Below are 22,217 nucleotides of genomic sequence, written 5' to 3' on the forward strand. Positions count from 1 at the left end.
TGATTCCTACCAATGATTAGACTGATTTTGGAGAAAGTGAAAGAACTTAGAACTGTTTGTTTGTTTAAGTGAGATTATTTCCTCCCTTACTGCTTATCAAAATCCTTTCTATTCATCAAGGACAATTGTGGAAATAAAAAAAAAAAACTCAGATATGTTAATAAAACTTTAGTTAAAACTTTAATTGAAAATATAGGCCTCGGAGCACCTGAGTAGCTCAGTGGCTTAACACTGACTCTTGGTATTCAAACAAATAAATAATTTTTTTTAAAAAAAGAAAATATAGACCTCAATTCTAAAGACAGTTAATGGTAATATCTGAGTAAAAATAAAATTGTTGATAGTAACTGCAAGAAATAAGGTATCTATTATCCTTTATTTGTAAAGCAAAGAGAAGTTAGAAAGTATCTACTTACTACTTATAATAAAATTTAAATGAAGACTATATTTATACTGTATCTATTCATTACGAAGTTGAGTTTCTGATGGTTTCTTTAAAAAAGAGATTTATTATAATTTCCATAGATATCTCTGAAGAGTTCTCCTCTAGACTGCTCACTTATTACTTTGAGATTATATTTTATATAGAAAAGTATATTTTTGGTAGAAAGTTATGTTTGTTCACTTAAAATCAAAGTAAGTTTATCCCCTAAACCTAACTTAAAACCTTGAATATATATGTGCATAGGATAAATATTTGATGATTGATTTAGCTGAAAACTAAGGACATTATATGGCAAGTTGAAATTTGGGGTGGCTTGGTAGCTCAGGAATATAATTCCCATATGAGAGATATTGTGTGTGTGCATGTGTGTGTGTGTGTGGTGTGCATGCATTTATGGATTTTGGATTCAAAAAGAGTTCTTAGCTTTGGAAGTAAGAAATCATATAGATGATGAATTTTTATTTTCTGGGTCCATTATGAACAAAGTAAACAGATACAGAACAAAAACCTCATTGAACATGACTGTGTTATCTGCTGAAACATTTTATGAAGGCCACTCAACAGGAAGATTAAAGGAAATTTACCAGATATAGACCTGAGGACTCTGAAAATAAAAATAAAGGTTAAAATTGTTATTTACAATCACTAATCTTTTCATCATTTGTAAAAAGTAAAATTTCTTCTTAAAATACGGTCAATCAGCTTCCTTTCTAACAGACTCTGCAGTCCTTGGTGCCAGTTAGAATGCAGTACAAATAGAAGCTCCATTACCTCATGGAGAGAAGAGAGTTTGATGAACAATTGTGAGAATTGTAGAGTGGATTTCTCCGTTCCCCAGACTCAGGAAACAAACTTGATGATGTATATTTAAGAAAATGTACATAATTCTAATTTTAGAATTTTATTATCACTGCAACATGATGTAAGATTTTGTATCTTTACAAATAAAAATGAATGGAAATATTTAAAAAGGAGACAATAGTTGAATTCTTTCTGTGTGTAGGAAGAGACAGATTAGAAGTCACAAGGGTCTATTTAAAATCCTGCATGGTGTTTTCATTTTCAGAGAAACAAACTAATGCAAGATAAATCTCTTTCAAGTCTGATGAACAGTATCATCACTCTATTTGCATTTTAGATTATAGATGGAAAAGGAAATGATATATTTGCCTAAGATTTTCCAAAGAGTAAATGTAGAGCCAGGAATAAAATGTCTTTTATTCATGGTTCCAAATCTCTTACTTCCTCTGCTTGACAAGATGACAACATCCTTCTGCAGAAAAACACACTCCAATTATATAACCATCGTTGAATCAGATAAGCAATGGTCTAAGAACGCATATATATTACAAACTAAATGTAGCATTATTCCAAAACCTGTGTTCTTCATTTTTTAGAAATAACATTGGAAAAAAGTTACAGAAATCATACACCAAATTAGACTTTCCTAAATAATCAAATGATTCCAGATGCAGTAACCAGTGCCTTGATTAAAGAACACACTCCAAACTTCAAATTTCGCTGCTCTTAAATAAACTTCCTGGCAGTAAACATTATGCAAATACAGGCAATGAGGGAAAACCACTTCTGAAAACTGCAGTGTGCATTTAAGTAAACAGCTATTGAAAACAGAAATGTGCTTTCTGATTCTACTAAATGATTTCTTTCTAGAAACTCCCAAGTCAGGATTCTGATACACATAAGAACATTGACTGCAATTCAAAATAAACTGAGGTAGCAAATGGAATTTTTACAGATTTGTATGTATTATAATCTAATAATTCACTGTCATTTTAAAATATATTTTTTAGACTTGCTCCACTTTCTGAAAAAAGTTTGTAATTCTAGAGAATGATTTCACTCCTCTTGTTTTCTTGTGCAGTAAGTTCATGTGCAGGGCATTCCTTGTCATCAGGGGTGGAAAGATAGACTTCCTCACTGGGGGAAGCTAAAGGAACTACTCAGAAAGTTGAAGCCCCACAGGAAGACTCTCCTATATTAACCTTAAAAATCACATAGGAGATGTTTCCACCAAACAAATTACCACCATGAGTGTGCTTACCCAACTCCCTCAGCTCACCAGTCCTAGCTCAAAGAGCTATGTTTGGCTTTTGAGTGAGTGCTCTATTAAGGGAAACCTTTGCATGTGGAAAAAAAATTCCCTTCCTTCTTTGTGTGGCTAGAAAAACTTATGGTCTCCCTCAGAATGCAATGGCAGAATCATTGCCTGTGTCCTCACAGTGAAAGTCAAATACTCCCAGGGTCTAGACAGATAAAGAAAATATGAGAAGCAGGATGATATAATACTGGAAGTAGTGGTTACTGTAGTGACCTACCTAAAACCATTCATATTTGGAAAAAAATTCTCATTCAGCATATTATTAAAAACCTTACTTGCAATTTTTAAATCAAATGGATATAAAGTTTCCATATTTCTTTTCAAATCTCACTGTATCACCTCCATCTCCCTACAGGTATGTATCCTGCTTGGGGGAACTCTGCTCCAAATATCTCCATAAGGTTAGATACGCTACATGTGACTTCTTCTGACTAAATTATTCTGTCTTTGGAGACTCCATCCCAAAGGCATATATGAGACAAATATAGGCATTTTCAAGTATGGGCCCCAGGTAACATAACACAATTTGAAAATCAATATTTTACTTTAGGCCCCTGACCCAAGCAATGGTCTCTTTTCTTATTTCCACAGAATTTAGAGATTTTTGAACAATATATCATCTATGTTAGACACTATAAGCATAGAGCACGACCTTATTTCTTCATTTCACTCATTTCATCTCACTCCTTTCTCTTTATTTCCTTTATCACTTGCTTCATTTTTGGGCAGAAGATGAAGTCATGTTTACTAAATTTTTGTTTTTTATATAGTGTTTGACTACAGCAAAGGAAATATATTCTGATTCTTATATCTGCTATAGTGTAAATTCATATAGATTTAGGTTTTAATGACCTTGTCTTTAGTTATTTTTCTTTTTAAGGAGATCCAATGTCTTCTTTTCTTTTCTTTTCTTTTCTTTTCTTTTCTTTTCTTTTCTTTTCTTCTTTTCTTTTCTTTTTTTTTTCGTTTTCGGAGAGAGTGCAAGTGAGCACTGTGGGGGGATGGGGAGTGCAGGCAGAGGGAAAGGGAGAAGAGAATCTTTTTTTTTTAATTTTTTATTGTTATGTTAATCACCATATATTACATCATTAGTTTTTGATGCAGTGTTCCATGATTCATTGTTTGTTCATAACACCCAGTGCTCCATGCAGAACGTGCGCTCCTCAATACCCATCACCAGGCTAACCCATCCCCCTACCCCCCTCCCCTCTAGAACCCTCAGTTTGTTTTTCAGAGTCCATCATCTCTCATGGTTCGTCTCCCCCTCTGACATACTCCCCTCTTCTTCCTCTCCTGTTATCTTCTTCTTTTTCTTTTTTCTTAAAATATGTTGCATTATTTGTTTCAGAAGTACAGATCTGTGATTCAACAGTCTTGCACAATTCACAGCACTCGCCGTAGCACATACCCTCCCCAATGTCTATCACCCAGCCACCCCATCCCTCCCACCCCCAACCACTCCAGCAACCCTCAGTTTGTTCCTGAGATTAAGAATTCCTCATATCAGTGAGGTCATATGATACATGTCTTTCTCTGATTGACTTATTTCACTCAGCATAACACCCTCCAGTTCCATCCACGTCGTTGCAAATGGCAAGATCTCATTCCTTTTGATGGCTGCATAATATTCCATTGTGTATATATACCACCTCTTCTTTATCCATTCATCTGTCGATGGGCATCTTGGCTCTTTCTACAGTTTGGCTATTGTGGACATTGCTGCTATAAACATTGGGGTGCACGTACCCCTTCGGGTCCCTACATTTGTATCTTTGGGGTAAATACCCAGTAGTGCAATTGCTGGATCAAATGATAGCTCTAATTTCAACTGTTTGAGGAACCTCCATACTGTTTTCCAGAGTGGTTGCACCAGCTTGCATTCCCACCAACAGTGTAGGAGAGTTCCCCTTTCTCCACATCCCCGCCAACATCTGTCGTTCCCTGACTTGTTAATTTTTGCCATTCTGACGGGTGTGAGGTGGTATCTCATTGAGGTTTTGATTTGGATTTCCCTGATGCCGAGCGATGTTGAGCACTTTTTCATGTGCCTGTTGGCCATTTGGATGTCTTCTTTGGAGAAATGTCTGTTCATGTCTTCTGCCCATTTCTTGATTGGATTATTTGTTCTTTGGGTGTTGAGTTTGATAAGTTCTTTATAGATTTTGGATACTAGCCCTTTATCTGATATGTCATTTGCAAATATCTTCTCCCATTCTGTCGGTTGTCTTTTGGTTTTGTGGACTGTTTCTTTTGCTTTGCAAAAGCTTCTTATCTTGATGAAATCCCAATAGTTCATTTTTGCCCTGGCTTCCCGTGCCCTTGGCGATGTTTCTAGGAAGAAGTTGCTGCAGCTGAGGTCGAAAAGGTTGCTACCTGTGTTCTCCTTTAGGATTTGGTTGGACTCCTGTCTCACGTTTAGGTCTTTCAACCATTTGGAGTCTATTTTTGTGTGTGGTGTAAGGAAATGGTCCAGTTTCATTCTTCTGCATGTGGCTGTCCAATTTTCCCAACACCATTTGTTGAATAGACTGTCTTTTTGCCATTGGACATTCTTTCCTGCTTTGTCAAAAATAAGTTGACCATAGAGTTGAGGGTCCATTTCTGGGCTCTCTATTCTGTTCCATTGATCTATGTGTCTGTTTTTGTGCCAGTACCATACTGTCTTGATGATGACAGCTTTGTAATAGAGCTGGAAGTCCGGAATTGTGATGCCGCCAGCTTTGCTTTTCTTTTTCAGTATTCCTCTGGCTATTCGGGGTCTCTTCTGGTTCCATACAAATTTTAGGATTATTTGTTCCATTTCTTTGAAAAGAGTGGATGGTATTTTGATGGGGATTGCATTGAATGTGTAGATTACTCTAGGTAGCATTGACATCTTCACAATGTTGATTCTCCCAATCCATGAGCATGGAACGTTTTTCCATTTCTTTGTGTCTTCTTCAATTTCTTTCATGAGTATTTTATAGTTTTCTGAGTACAGATCCTTTGCCTCTTTGGTTAGATTTATTCCTAGGTATCTAATGGTTTTGGGTGCAATTGTAAATGGGATAGAGAAGAGAATCTTAAGCAGGCATTGGAGACTGCCTTGGGCCTGGATCTCATGACCCTGAGATCATGACTTGAGTTGAAATCAAGAGTCAGAAGCTTAACCCACTGAGCCACCCAGGTGCCCCGACCTTGTCTTCAGAATGTAGGCTTCATATTCTTTATTCTTCAAGTTGATATCTTGTTTTTTGATTTATTAAGACATTTGAATACTGAGAAAAATCTTCTAGTGATTTGCTTCTTTTTTCTTTTACTTTTGTTTTTACTCCATTCTGTTGAGGACTACTTTATACACAATAAAATACATTTATTTTAAGTCTACAGACTGATGGGTTTGACACTGAATACACCACAATCAAGATACAGAACACTTCTCCTATCCTCTTTGGTGGTAAATATCCTCACACTATAACTGTGGCTCCAGGTTAGCATCATCTTTCTGTCACTATAGATTACTTTTCCATGTGATAGAATTTCATACAAATGAACTTATACACTACATGTACTCTTGTGTCAGCCTCTTTTCTCTTGGCATAACATTTTTAAGAGTTATGTACATTGTTGTGTTTATCAGTGGTTATTCTTTTTTTATTCATGAGTAGCATTTCATTACATACATCACAATTTCTTTATCCATTGTCTGTATAATAATTTATTTATCCATTCACGTATTGATGGATATTTGGTTTGTTTTTATTTTGGGGTTAATATGAATAAAATGGTTAATCATTCATCTGTTGCTTTCCAGTTCTGGACTGGAACATATAAGCAAACATGTTATTTCACTTGGATATAAACCTACGAGTGGAATGGTTAGATTGTATGCTAAGCATATGTGGCCAAATTATTTTCCATAGTGGTTTCACTGTGTATTCTTCCACCAGCAATGCATGAGAATTACAGTTGTTCCACATCCTCTCCAGTACATGGTATTGTCAGTCTTTTTCATTACAACCATTCGACTGGCTGTGTATTGGTATCCTATAATGGTTGTACTTTATATTCTTGTTAAATAATGATGTTGAGCAACAATTATGTATGTAATAGCAAATACATTATTCTTCCTAGAAAGTTCGTAAATACAATCTAAGAATATTAACACAGGGGTAAGGAAATTAATCATAGGTACTAATGCCAAAAATATTTTGACTTTTCACTATTTTCCATAATGCAACATAATACAGAATATACTAATTATATGGTATTAATAAATCACTTAGAGGTTTACCATTTGGGTAATTTATGCCTTTCTAATAATTTAAAAATTATAGTTATCATATTTATTGGCACAAAGTTGTTCATAACATTATCTACTGTCTTGCTAATATCTGTAAAATCTGAAGCTCTCTCTTTCATTCCTAATCTTGATAATTTGTGTCTTTACTCTTGTTTTTTTATCAGTCTAGCCAGAAGTTTATTGATTTTTGACCTTGGTTTTGGGGTGCCTGGGTGGCTCAGTCGTTAAGTGTCTGCCTTCGGCTCAGGTCATGATCCCAGGGTCCTGGGATCGAGCCCTGCATCGGGCTCCCTGCTCGGCAGGAAACCTGCTTCTCCCTCTCCCACTCCCCCTGCTTGGGTTCCCTCTCTCTCTCTCAAATAAATAAATAAAATCTTTAAAAAAAAATTCCCTAGTTTTATTGATTTTTCTCTATTAATTACTTGTCTTCTATTTCATTGATTCCCACACTTATTTTTATTATTATTTTGATTATTGTCTTCTATTAACTTTGAATTTAATTTATTCCTTTTCCTCAATTCTTTAGATGTTAATATCGATTATTTTAGACCTTTCTTTTTTTCTAATATAATCATTTAAAGTCTTACATTCCCCTCTAAGTGTTGTGTTAGCTGGATCTCACAAATTTCGGCATGTTATGTTTTTATTTTTATTCAAATTGGGATATTTTCTAATACCTTTGTGACTCTCCCTTGACTCATGGTTATTTATAAGTGTGTTGATTAATGTCCATGTTTGGGGAAATTTTGTAGATAGATTTCTGCAGTCAATTAAAAATCTGATTCTACTACATGCAGATATAATCTTTATAGTTTCAGTTCTTTTAGTTTTATTAAGACATGTCTTATATCCCAGCATAAGATCCATCTTGGTGAATGGTCCATGTTATTGAGAATATTTATTCTGCTATTGCTGAAGAGAAAGTTCCACAAATATCAATTAACTTATATTGGTTAGTACCACTGATTAAGTCTTATTTGTAGTTACAGAAAAAGAATTCTAGCCCCACATAAAATTGTAGATTTTTCTATTTTGCTCTTCAGTTCAGTCGGCTTTTGCTTTGTGCATTTTGAAGTTCTCTTTTTTTTTTAAAGATTTTTTATTCATTTATTTGACAGAGAGAGAGGGAGACACAGCGAGAGAGGGAACACAAGCAGGGGGGAGTGGGAGAGGGAGAAGCAGGCTTCCCGCCAAGCAGGGAGCCCGATGCGGGACTCGATCCCAGGATCCTGGGATCATGACCTGAGCCGAAGGCAGACGCTTAACAACTGAGCCACCCAGACGCCCCTTGAAGTTCTCTTATTGGAAATATGCACATTTAGGGTTGTATACTTTAATTAATTTCCCACTTTATCCCTTGAAATATCCTTCTCCAGGTATAATTCCTTGTCCTAAACTTTACTTTCTCTGATATCAATATAGGTATGTCTGCTTTCTTATTACTAGTGATATATGATGTATAGATATATATTTATATTTATTGTGTATTTTTTAGTTTTATTTATTTATTTGCGAGAGAGACAGAGACAGAGAGTGGGCAAGTGGAGAGAGGGGAGGGACAGAGGGAAAGGGAGGGAGAGAAGGAGAGAAGCAGACTCTGCTGAGCATGGTGCCACATATCAGGACCCTGAGATCATAACCCAGGCTGAAATCAAGAATCGTACACTTAACCAACTGAGTCACCCAGGTGCACCAATTTATTGTGTATTTATTATAAAACGTAAATGTGTCTTGACGCTTGAAATGCACTTCCTATAGGAAGGATATGATTGGATCGTTATTTTCTATCTGATAATCTCTCCCTTTTACTTGGAGTCTTTATAAAGACTCATTTTCCTTAAGCTAATTGTAGATATTGTTAAGTTAAAGTTATCATTTTGTTATTTGTTTTGTATTTGTACCTCTGCTATTTTTCCTCTTCTCTTCTTAAGGGAATTCTTAAGAGTTTTTCATATTCTTTTTTTTTTTCTGTTACTTTATAGCAATGGCTTTCTGTTTTATTTTTTGCTGATTGTAGGGTTTTTGTATGTGTCTTTAACTGATTGCACTCTACCTTCAGATAATGTTATACTACTTCACATAAAATGTAGAAAAAAATTATAATAACATAATTATACCCTCTCATTCTTTCTACTTTTGTTTTCATACATGTGATTTATAACATATGCTACATATATATGACAAACTCCACAATGTATTTTTATTACTTTTGTTTTAAAAGTCATATATTTTTATAGATATTTAAAATAAAAAGAGCATATTGACTCAGCATTGTAATTACTCATATATTTACTATTCCCAACATCATTATTGTTAGTAAATCCAAGTTTACCTTTGTCATCATTGTCCTTTCACCTGAAGAACTGTCTTAAATACTTACTGTAGTGCAAGTTATCTAGTGATAGATGAAGAATCAGAGGCACATATAGGTAAAGTGCCTGTTTTTCTTTGTTTAAAAAAATCTTCATTTTACCTTTCTTTTTGAAGTACATTTTTGCTGGATATAGAATTCTGCATTGACAAATTTTTCTCTTAGCACTTTGAAGATGTTAGTCCATTATTTTCTGGCCTCTGTGTCCTTTGGCCCTCTTTAAATAATTTGACTTTGCTCTGACTTGTGTAAGAGATTTTCACTTATTGCTGGTATTTAACAATTTGATTATGATGTGCTTAGGCATTTTTTTGTTGGCTTTTAGCCCAATCAGGACTCACTGAACTTCTAGAAAGTGACATATATCTATTATTTACAAAATTTGGTGAAATTTTGGCCATTGTTTCCTTAACTTTTATCTGCTTCCCAATACTCTTCTTGGAATTCCAATTACACACTTATTAGACAGTTTGGTATTACTGACACCTGAGACATTGAAGCAGTATAACAGGTCCCAGAAGCACTATTTATATTTTTTTTAGTCTTTATATTTTTCTCTGGGTGGAGAGGGATCATGTTAGAGAAATATTATTTCCATGTCTTCAAGTTCACAGATCTTCTCACCCGCAGTGCCATGTCTGCTGTTGAAGCTATCTAATAAAGTCTTAATTTCATATAGTATATGAGATATACAAAGCTCTATATGTTCCATATCTCTAATTTCTGTTTTTATGATGTTCATGTTTTCCTTTAAACACTTGAGCATATTTTTTTAGTTGTTTTAAAGTCCTATCTAGTAATTCTGTGATTGCTGACATTTTTGGATCTGTTTCTGTTCACTGAAATTTATTACTTTTATGGATTATATTTTCCTGTGTTTTCACATAGTTAGAAATTCCTGATTAGAAGTTGGATATTGTGAATTTTACATAGTTGAATGTTAGCTTTTGTTGCCTTCCTTAAAGGGAAATTGGACTTTACACTGCTGATGTGTAAGTTATTGTTAATCAGTTTGATCCTTTCAAGGCTTGTTTTAAGCTCTGCTAACAGTCTATAGCAGCTTTTACTCTAAGGCTAATTTACCCCTTGTATTAATTATCTGTATTTAGGTATTTATTATGGTAGCTTCCCACTTCCAAGTAGTTATCTATTGCTATACAAAGAATTGTCCCAAAGCACTAAAGCTTTAAAGAATACACATTCATTATCCTACAGTGTCCATTGGATGGGAATCCCAGTACAAATTCCCCTGGCTTACTGTCTCTCATAAGGCTATAATTAAAATGTCAGCCAGGGGTGCAAGTCATCTCAAACTTGACTGTGGGAGAATCCTCTTCTCAGCTCTCTCAAGTGGTTGTTCACAAGATTTAGTTGCTCATGAGGTATCGTCTGGAGCTCTTTCTTATTTCCTTGCCACATGGTCTTATCCATAACACAGCTCACAATGGCAGCTGGTTTCCATTAGAGTAAGCCAAAAAGAAGGCAAGAGAGAAGGCAAGTAAGATTTAACCAGTATTGTTTTCTAATTGAATCTAAGAAGTAACATCTCACCATTTTTTGCTGTCTTCTATTATTTATAGGCAACTCACAATGTCCTGCTCACATTTAAGAAGAGAAGATAATGAATCCCTGGAAGAGTGGAACATGGGGAGTATCTTAGAATACTAGCACATCCCTGCTACGGCATAACCATAACTTGTTACATATATCCAGAATGTCCTCGGTGTTCAATGAAGACTCTGAAGTCTGAGTGGTCAGACTTCACCACCTCCCAGACCTGAATGAGGTCTGGGAATTGTTTAGTTTACAGGTTCCTGAACAATGCCTGACCTCATGGAGTCCATCCTTACATAAGTTTGCTTAGTATTTAACAAAAGGCTCAAGGGGACACTTTTATGGATTTTGGGAGCTTTATCTCTGCATTGCTCCCTTTTCTCTGATACTATGTTCTCTAAATTATAGCTACCTCAGCCTTTCCAGGCTCTTCCCTCTGTGTCTTTTACTCAGTATTACTCTTATGCTTCATTTTGTTTTTTCTTTCTGCACTGTGGTCAGGACTGTGCCTCTAGGTAGAAAGCTGGGACAATAGGACTCATCATATTTCTTTCCTTTATCTTAGGAACCGTAGTTCATGCTGCCTGTTGTCTCATATTTGGGCCAGGATATGTCATCTATTATGCTTGGTTTTGTAGATGTTCATGGGAGAATGACAAGTCTGGTCCCAATTACTCCATCATGTTCAGAAGCAGAAATCTTCCAGGAATCTTTGTACCGCTTTATTCTTCCTTAGAAATTGTGTATAGTATAGTTAAAATATTTTTTTCCTATACAAATGTTAGCCTTGCATAAGCAAATACTAAAATAAGGCTCGGGGGCACCTGGGTGGTTCAGTCGTTAAGCGTCTGCCTTCAGCTCAGGTCATGATCCCAGAGTCCTGGGATCGAGTCCCGCATCGGGCTCCCTGCTCAGCGGGGAGCCTGCTTTTCCTTCTGCCTGTCTGTCTTTCTGTATCTTATGAATAAATAAATAAAATTCTTCAAAATAAAATAAAATAAGGCTCAGAAGTTGAAAAGAAACTAAATTAACAAGAGTTATAAGTACCCTACCAAAGTGACTTCTATAAAGTTCCTTAATATAGCAACATATTCTTTTAAAAATACAATTTAAAAAAACCTTTCAGGAGCACTCATTCCATCTATTTTTTAAAAGTAACTATGAATGTCAATCTAACTGTAATAAAATTCATTAAAAGTTCTTAACCATGAAATATTTAATAGGGCTTCAAATTGTTAATGTTGCCCATCTTTGTACACTTTAAATCCTAAAAATGTCTTCTACAGGAATTTTTTTCCCATGCTTCACTTTATGGTAATATACTTTCAAAGGTTACAAGTGAAAAGTTCATCAGATTAATAATAGCTGATGCTGTACTCTGCTAAACTCCCCAACATTTTCCTTTTACTGTCATTCATTTATCACATGGCTACCTATAATGCCCTAGATTTGAAACTGATTAACAAAAGAGCAAAATTTCTTTTGCATTTATTTGTTCCTTGCCTTTGTGCCTAGGAGAACATTTATAGCCCTCTTTCCTCTAGCTCCCACCTGAGACTCTTTCTGGGCATGAGCAACCATTGCAAAGGATTATCTAGTTACTCTAATTTCTGCACTGCTCATTGCACAGAGACAAAGTTTCTCCTAGATGCAGGTTCGATGTATACACAAATTCAGCCTGATTGTGTATGCAGGAGGAGGAATAGTTACTCAAAAGCCGATAGAAAAATAAAATTTCATATCCACTCCTTCTTCCCCTCACTATAATGCAGGCTAAACCTGCCCGAAAGTTCTAAAAAGTACAGAGGTTATTCAGAACCACCAAGCTGCATTCAGTAAGACCTCTAAATATACAGTTCACAAGGAGCATGATATAGAAGAGGAAGTAAAGGAAGAATAAAAAGTTAGGGTATTAAGGCCCTCCTCTTAATCAGAGAATATTCAAAAAATACTGTCAAAAGGTGATGCTGTAAAAATAAGGATTTAAGTATATTTAAGTAATTTTAAATGTAACCAAATGGGACAATTTTTGAAAACAATAATGAAATTTTAAATATTAAAAAAAGATATAGTTCACATATTTCTAATGTTAAGATTCTGTATTAGATAGTTTACAGGACTTTTTAACATTGTTTTGTGTCCCTTTAAAAAGTAAATAAAGAAGGATGATCAGTGTTAAGAAAGAAGATATACTCTACGTGTCATAACATTTGTAAATAATATTTGTGTTGGGCAATAGTATTTGTATTTGGCTATTGATAATATTGATAATAGCCCAATACAACCTCTCTTTTTCATTTATCTGGCTTACTCTCTTTCTATGTCCTCCTTCCGTTGTCTGTTTCCTGACCCACGCTCTAGTGCTGGTCAGAAGAGTATTCTAAAATTTAACTTTTTGTTAAGAAGGCTAATTTTCAGTTTGGATCTGAGCTGAAAATAGTTCCCAAATTGCCCTGAAGTAATGACTGTCAGGATATTTCTACTGTAATATTTTTAAGCATGCTTCTGGGCCACCAATGCTAATGGTTTAACTGCATAATCAGTTTGGGCTCAATGTCTGGAAGACAACTGTGGTCTCTTGGCATAATCTAAAAAAGAAGGCACAATGTCCAATTAGTAAAGGTGAAAAGGTTAACAAAATTTTTTCACCGATTAAGAGTGAGTACTATAAGTACTATGTTTGGAAACTTGTTTTGGTTAATAAATTCTGATTCCAAATATTAATAAAGATCATATCTTTAGTAAATGAGTTGAGTTCAACTAGGAAATCTACAAAGCTAAATAGAACCTGTTTATCTTCTATATTTTCATTGCGACTTGCAAATGGAAATGTTTGCATATTTTACATATTTCAACATTTTACAATTCTAAAGTGGAATATTAAAAAAAAAAAAATCTGCAGCACAGAATTGGGCAACCGTGTTTGACAGTATCTAATCCTGCCTATTCTGGGAATAACTGAACTCCTGGCTAAATGTGGAGGAAGCAGAGAGCTGCTTCTGTTGTTTCTCTTTCCACAGCACAGCAATGAATTTAAACATGAAGGTGGCATTTGAATACTAAAGAATATTCATTCTCCTGGCTAAAATTGAAGTACTAGCAAATATATAATGTTGTCAGATTAAATCAATTTTAATTTAATTAACATATCATTATTCAAAATGGGCAATACTTGTTTTCAAAGGTAGAGTTACATCTTCCCTTATAAATAATTTTTAGTCAAATTTGGACTAGAACAATTTCTATTTCTACACAAAAACCTGGGATTGTAAGGGTTACATCTGTTATTTGCTTTAGACAATTTACAAAACAAACATTGACAAAACATTTTGGTGTCATGAATACTGCTGAATTTCCAAATTTACCCAGAAGTTCTAAAAATAAAATTCTAAAATTATATCAATTGCTCAAATGAAGAATAAAATTATTTTTGGAAGTCTCATAATGGGCATCTAGAGAGGCTCATTTCACTATGAGGAATATCTTATTCATCAATTTTAGACAGATTCTTAGCAAGAAAAAAATGCAATTTATAAAAATTCATTTTTAGTATTATTTTGGCAAATAAAATATCGGAAAGTTAGTTCTTTCTTAAATACTTACAGGTGGCATTAAATATAAGCTATTTATAATAAAATATGGGATCTCTTTTTATTGTACTGATATAGTGATACCCATGTAATAATTTAGTCTGCTATTCTATATTTCTAAGGATATTTGCCAATGATTCCAAATTATTAAGAACAAAAATTCAGACAGTGCCCACAAGAGATCCCAACCAAAAGGAAAATATAATGTTCATTTGACATAGTTCTCTCTGTACAAGATGAGAAATTACAATTATTTTTTTACCTGAGTTAACCAATGTTTTTCATTTGGGTTTCTGATATAAGAGTTCTTATGTTAAACAAAACAAAGCAACAGACCAGAAAAGCCATCAAAACGCAATGTCTAATTCATGCTGTTGTGAGAGAGTTCGTGCCTGCTAGAATGAGCCTCTACGAATGACCCTAGACGGTTCTTTCTTTGTTGTTGTTGTTTAAGATTTTATTTATTTGAGAGAGAGTGAGGCAGCACAAGCAGGGAGAGGGGCGGAGGGAGAGGGAGAAGCAGGCTCCCTGCTGAGCAGGGGGCCTGATGCAGGGTTCGATCCCAGGACTCCAGGATCATGAGATCATGACCTAAGTCGAAGGCAGACGCTTGACCAACTGAGCCACCCAGACGCCCAACCCTGGACTGTTCTGTTCTTCTTTGCAATAAACTCTATTTATACTTTACATCTTGTAGAACTTTGTGATTGGATGTACTTGGGCTTTTTCAACATTTGCAACTAGTCTGTGCACAGCTAGCCCCACATTCATGAATAATTAGCCTATATTATTCTAGCTTTCTAGTAGAGTGACTCGAGGTTGACTAGTTTGTTTATTTAATAATTTGTTTTTTATTTCTTTGTACCCTGCTTTCTTACATAAAAAGGTTATAAAGTGGCTTGTAAAGATGAATACAAAACATATACACAAAGATGTGTGTAAAGATGCGTACAAGATAAAATATATTTAAACAAGAGAATGGTGAAAAAAGGGAACAGTTGGAAGCAAAAGCAGGAAAACAGTTGGAGCCAGGAGTTTAATATGGAAAAACAAATCCAGAAAATAGTTTAATTTGGTACAGGTGAGTCACAATTATGGTTCTAGGTTTATTTAATAAACAGTTTAGGAAAGGAACAGGGTAAATTACAGAATTCCCAGGAGCAAAACAAACAAATGGGACAGCTGTGGCTAGTTTGAACGTCTACTAAGAAAGTCAACATGTTTTGGGGGCAGCAATCTGAATTCAAATTCTGCTTTGTCACTCACCAGTGATGTAACTTTGGACATGTCACTTTACCTATATGTGCCTCTGATTCTTCATCTATCAGGTACAAATAATAGCAATGAAACTATTAGTGGTTTGCTCTGAGAAGTAAACGAGTGAATCTACAAGTGCTTTGCACAGTGTCTGACATATAACACTCAATACATAATGAATGGGATGAATTATAACAAAAAATAATTTTCAAATCTAAAAACATGAGAATATCATTATAAAAAAGATTTATCAATGTCTATAAGAGTATATTTAAAAGTCATTTTAAGATTATAAGACGACAGTATTGGACCATGAGTTAAGAAACCCCTAGTTCTTATCCTGTTGCTTCTAGCATCTGATTGACAATGAATCATTTGTTTAATATCTCAGAGTTTTGGTTTTCTCATCACCAGAGACCAACTGGACAATTTCAGGTGGATTTGTTCCAGCTCTAGTATTATCTTGTTCGGACAAAGCTATTCTTGTTGCTAGTGTTGCAGGTAGATATTTTAACAGGGATAATATTGATTAAAATCAAACTAAAAGAAAGAAAATGAAGATCACTCTCAAAATATTATTGAGTTAGGGAACTTGAAGTTCAATGTTTACACAGGCAGCAACCCACTGGAAACCAAGGGAAGAAAATGAAGAAAATTAGAGCAGAAGCACAACTGGAGACACTGGCCACCCTTATGACAAACTTACACACCATTGCAGTTAGCATTGTTATTTTAATATTTAGAGCAAGCTCATCTAAGATTATTATAAGACTCTACGCAAGTTTTATTCATGATTAACTGTCAGAGCAAAGTAGATTCAGTGCAACAATGTGGCTCAAAAATGAGACTTCAGCTTATGATGCTATGAAAACAAGGATTACTTTAGCTTCTTCAGAATTGCTTAGGGCAACACAGTTGACAAGAGGAGACCAAAACATGTTTCTGATGATATTATATTTTTGAGGCATGTTGTAACAGTCATTTGGTAGATGGAAAAATATGCATTAATATCTAACAAAACATGCATCCATATAGAAGATAAATTTTCCATATTCACTGAATACTTCATTGCATTAGCATTCTCATCATGTGTTTCAGCCTAATGAAAACTATTTGAGATTATCATCAAACTATGTTTTAAAGATTTATTTATTTATTTATTTATTTATTTATTTATTTATTTATTTTAGAAACAGAGAGAGAGAGAGCATGAGCAGGGGGAGGGGCAGAGGCAGAGAGAGAATCTTCAAGCAGACCCCCCCTTCCACGCCCCCGAGCGCAGAGCCTGAGACGGGGCTCCATCCCAGGACTCTGAGATCCTGGCCTGAGCTGAAATCAAGAGTTGAATGCTCACCTGACTGAGCTACCCAGGTGCCCCCACCATCAAACTATTTTTTTAAATATTCCTTAGCCAGAACATTTCAAATCATCTCTTCTTTCTCATTACCTCCTTTCAAGGGTTTAATTAGTACCCTGTCACATTGAGTAGAATGAAGGCAGGTTTGGCTTGTTCCTTCCAGGAGGCCACTTGTGGGATTGAGAGCCAGATGCCTACAATGGGATTATTATGTGAAGGTGTTGCTTGGACCATGGATGGATGTGGAAGACAGGAAAAATGAATTGAGCCCAAGTCAGCAAGGAGTTGCCAACTGACACTGACCATATTGGGAGTAGATGCATAAGTCACGTGCCAAGGCATTAGCAGCAAATGTGTAGGAGACACCCAGTGATAAGACAAAATCAAGGGCATCCACCTGCTTAAAAGTAGACTGAAGGATCCCTCCTCAGTACCAATGAGGATGCAGTGAGTTGCCGAAATGTCATATTAGAAAATACAGAAGGAGGAAAACAACTGGAGAGGGAGTTTCATTTTTAATTGACTGAATATTTATCCAAAAAGAGACCATATAATTCAGAAGAATCCAAAACCTTTCTTCTGTAGAAAACTTTAAATTTTTCTGTCATAACCCAACAGTAATGAGAAGACTGGATTCTCACTGAAATTTCTTGCACATCCAAGTTAGCAACACGTTCATTTTCAACCCACCACATGTTATTTTTTAAATTATATCCAGTATATACATACTATTAAACTAGAGAGAAGAACTTATTCCAATTTCAAGGCGTATAGAGGCTTTATTGTCAATGAGTCCAGTGAGATGGCAGTGACAGTGTCATACTACCTTGTCTTAGCTTGAGCTGACATAATAAAACATCATAGACTGTATGGCATAAGCAACAGAAATTTATTTTCTCACAGTTCTGGGGCCAGAAAGTCCAAATTCAGGGTACCAGTGTAATCGATCTCTGGTATTGACCCACTAATGAACCACTTTCCTGCTAAGTCCTTACATGGTACAGAGAAAGACAGCAAGTTCCCTGGAGCATCTTTTTACAAGGGCACTAATCCCATCATAAAGGCCCCACTCTCATAACCCCATCTGAACCTAATTATCCCCCAAAGGTCCTATCTTCAAATACCATCATATCAGGGATTGGGGCCTCAACATATAAATTTGGAGAGGACATAATTCATTCAAAGCATAGCCTAACCAAAAAGATACCAAAATTGCTACATTTCTGTATTGTCAGTAAAAATAAAGGAGGAAGGAGACTAATCATTTACAAGGGAAGATTAAAAGCAGTTAAATATTAGGTTATCCTGAAGCCTAGACACACAGTTACTTCAGAGTCTGACTGCTGTGTGAATCCTCACATGAAGTTTGGCAAGGAACCACTGAAGTCTGCCAGTGTATAAGAACCAGTTCTGCCCACCCAAGACAAAGCCCACAGCATCTTTAAGCCATCTCAGAAGCATGCTGTGACCCACTTTATAAAGTACAGCATTAGTTCCAGCAGTGTCAAAATGAATGCTTGGCCAGTCTCCAGATATAGAGGAGTTTTAACAGTGCCATTTTAGGAACTTTGTCCTGCGTCTTGAATAGACAAGGAGAAACACTGGAAAACAATCAAGAAATCTTGTGAGTCATACTGCACTATCATTTTATATAATTTTTTTCTTACTCATTGACATGATATTTGTGGAATACCAGGCATGGTTTTTATATAACATCTATTTAAAAAGAAAATATCTTAGGGGAGCCCTAGTCAAATGATGACAGTTACTTTGCAGAGTCACTGTGTTGTATGGGAAAATTCACTCCACTAAGAATTTAGATTCTAGAATCTAATCCCTCAGCTGTCACTAAATGGCTGTGTGACAATGATCAGTCACTCAATCTCTAGACCATAAGTTTTGCCATCTGTTAAATGGATCCCATAGTAACCCCTTTACTTTCTTCTCTACTTGTCTCACGTAAATATTTCAATAGGATAATGTCAGGGAAAAAGAAAAAAAAAACTTTAAAATAAGGAGATAGTATGTAGGTGCAAAGCATTTTGTTTTCTTTTGGGTTTTTTTGTTTGTTTGTTTGTTTTTCCTCTCTCTCTTCCTCTTATTATGTTACCTTGAAATGCTCTGATTGCTCTCAAACTGGGACAAGGATGGATAAGATACAAGTAAAAGTTAGAAAAAGAATGTGGATATGTGAAAGCCTAGCTGGGTATGTATTGAATGGTTTGAGGTTACTTTAGTTTTACTATTCTAACATTTGCTAGAATGAACGTGTCACTCCTAGGGACTCTATCTTGTATTTCTGTCTTCTAAAATGCCAGACTATTTCATGAAGGACACTCATCCTGGTTAGTAGTGTTCCTGCCTGAACTATTTTATAATCTCTAGTGGGCCACTTTCACAAATAAGAAAACTCAATTCTAAGGTGGATGCCTTGATATCTTGAAATTAACACTCTTAAAACTTAAAGTTTGTTTTGTCTTTGCTCTCTCTTCCTCCAGTGACTGTAGCTTTAATCATTAGAGCATGAGCAAATCCACTATCTCTTACCTCAAAACCTCTTGACCAGACATGCTTTATCATCAGGTTATTTTAGATTTATAGGCAGGTGATATTGCACAAATTGTTTAATGTTGTAACATTCTACCCCCTTCACCTCAAGGAGTGAATGTAGCACCTCACAGCCAAGTACACTAATATTTTGGCAGTGAAGCAAATGAATGTTCACAAGTGTAATAAATGAAGACTAGAAATGGTCTCACATCAGTTCAGGTTAGTATTTGCAGCCAAGTAAGTTCAAGTCGGGGCAGATGTTACAGCCAACTAAGTTTAAAGAAGTTCTGGTTTTTAGAGTTGTTTGGATATTAGAACTGCAGATAAGAGATTATATAGATCTATAGAGGGAAAACCTGAGGTTCACTTTTTACACTCAGCCTCAAATCCAGAAAAATTGCCAACTTTTCCAGGGTAGAAAAAACAGATCAACTCTCAGTTTCCATATCCACTTCTCAAGTCTGTGTTTGATGTTAATTTGTTGTTAATGTCAGGATTAGTCATGGATTTTTTAAATATACTTACATTTAATTTGGAAAGGACCTTAGAAATCACTTGATATACACCTTTACTTACCTAATAATAAGCTTGGCTCAGAGAATTTACATGAATCTTTGTGCATGGAGAATCAAAGCATAAACGTCAGAGTCAATTAGATGGATCTGTCTTCAAATCCTTCCTCTACTTCTTGCTGGTAGTATAAAATGGAGTAAGTTACTCCATTTTCTTAGCCTCAGTGCTCTCATCTGTAATGTGAGGGTTATAATACCTCCATCATAGGCTTTCAAATTTATTACTGAATGTTTATTGAGTGCCTGCTTAGTAGCAGGCACTGGTCTAGGCACTGGGAATACATCAGGATTGTTTTTAGCATTAAGTGTGACAGTATATATAAAACTTAGCAAAATGGCTGGCACCTTATAGATAGTAATTACTATGGTCAGTTATTTTTATCATCCAATGGTAGAGTCATTGAAAAAAATCTCAACACTCCAGGATCACAATTCACTTATTCTTTAAGAAAAATGGAGAGAAGGGTGCCTGGGTGGCTCAGTCAGTTAAGCATCCAACTCTTGATTTCAGCTCAGATCATAATCTCAGGGTTGTGGGATTGAGCTCTGTGTCAGGCTCTACACTGAGCATGGAGTCTGCTTGATCCTCTCTCTCCTCCTCTGCCCCTCCCCCTACTCACACTCTCTAAATAAATAAATAAATAAAATCTTGAAAAAAAAAAGAAAAATGGGGAGAGGTGGGTGTGGAAGTAGACAGTGTCATTTGTTCATGCCAATGTGCCCGGAATAATATTGGATTTGGAATATTACAATATCAGTGTTTCTTTTTTTTTTCAAGATTTTATTTATTAGAGAGAGTGAGAGAGAGAGAACACATGAGAGGGGGGAGGGTCAGAGGGAGAGGCAGACTCCCTGCTGATCAGGGAGCCCGATTCGGGTCTCGATCCTGGGACTCCAGGATCATGACCTGAGCCAAAGGCAGTCGCTTAACCAACTGAGCCACCCAGGTGCCCACAATATTAGTGTTTCAATATCAGTGATTTCCTGGTTCGTGTTAGAGGTTACCTAGCTTTATGGTGCCATTAAAATGTCCCAGTCTTGGGAAATGTCCTTCTAAAGGGGTAGAATCTCAGAGACTGCCTAAGTTACAGACTACCCATGTTTATTGGTTTCTCAGCATCATTCTTTTACTTCTTAGGTACTTGAGCTAAAATTTTATAGCTAAATGGGAACATAGCTATTTCTAATAATAACAGATGTTCCACTATTTTTATTACTTCCATGATGCAATAGCATTTTCTTAAGAACAAAAAAAAAAAAACATAATGCAAACATTTTGAACTAATGAAAAAGGTTAATTGTTAGAATACCATTGCCAATATTAATAGTCAGCAACTTACTTGTTTTGTTGGGTTAGGTGCTAGCTGAAGATGAATCAGCAAGATATTATTTCTGTTTTGTATGAAATTGAATGCTTGTTCTTATTTTTTTCCTGTTAGTGAATTTTATAATTTTTAATCTTTTCTGTGCAGGTCAGTGTTATTTTAGCTTTTAGTTTAATTTTAAAGAAAGCATGAGGGACCAAGAATATTTTTTTACCCCAGAAAATACAGTATATGCACTTCGCTTTTCATTGGAACTTTTCTGTAATTCAATGCTAGTTGTGGAGTTTTTGAAACATGTGGGAGCAAACTGGCAGTCATCTTAGAAATGTTCCCTGCTTTCACTCAAATCATAGAAATGACTAACTGGAAGCATTTCATTTCAATATAGAATAATGATGTATTTAACATTTTGGATGGAGAGAATGAAATACCTGTGAGTCATAGGATTCTGGCTCATTAAAGTGAAACAGCACTCAACAAATTGATTTGAGTGTGTGTGTGTGTGCGTGTATGTGTGTGTGTGAGTGTGTAGTAAAAAAAAAAGATATAAACCAGTTAATTTTTTTATTAATTTTATTTTATTATGTTAGTCACCATACATTACATCATTAGTTTTTGATGTAGTGTTCCATGAGTCATTGTTTGCGTGTAACACCCAGTACTCCATGCAATATGTGCTCTCCTTAATACCCATCACCAGGTTAACGTATCCCCCCAACCCCCTCCCCTCTAAAACCCTCAATTTGTTTCTCAGAGTCCATAGTTTCTCATGGTTCATCTCACCCTCCGATTTAC

The sequence above is a fragment of the Callorhinus ursinus genome, unplaced genomic scaffold, assembly GCF_003265705.2.
Source record: "Callorhinus ursinus isolate GAN/ISIS: 27379988/994484 unplaced genomic scaffold, GSC_fseal_2.0 scaffold4, whole genome shotgun sequence".
Classification (NCBI taxonomy): Eukaryota; Metazoa; Chordata; class Mammalia; order Carnivora; family Otariidae; genus Callorhinus; species Callorhinus ursinus.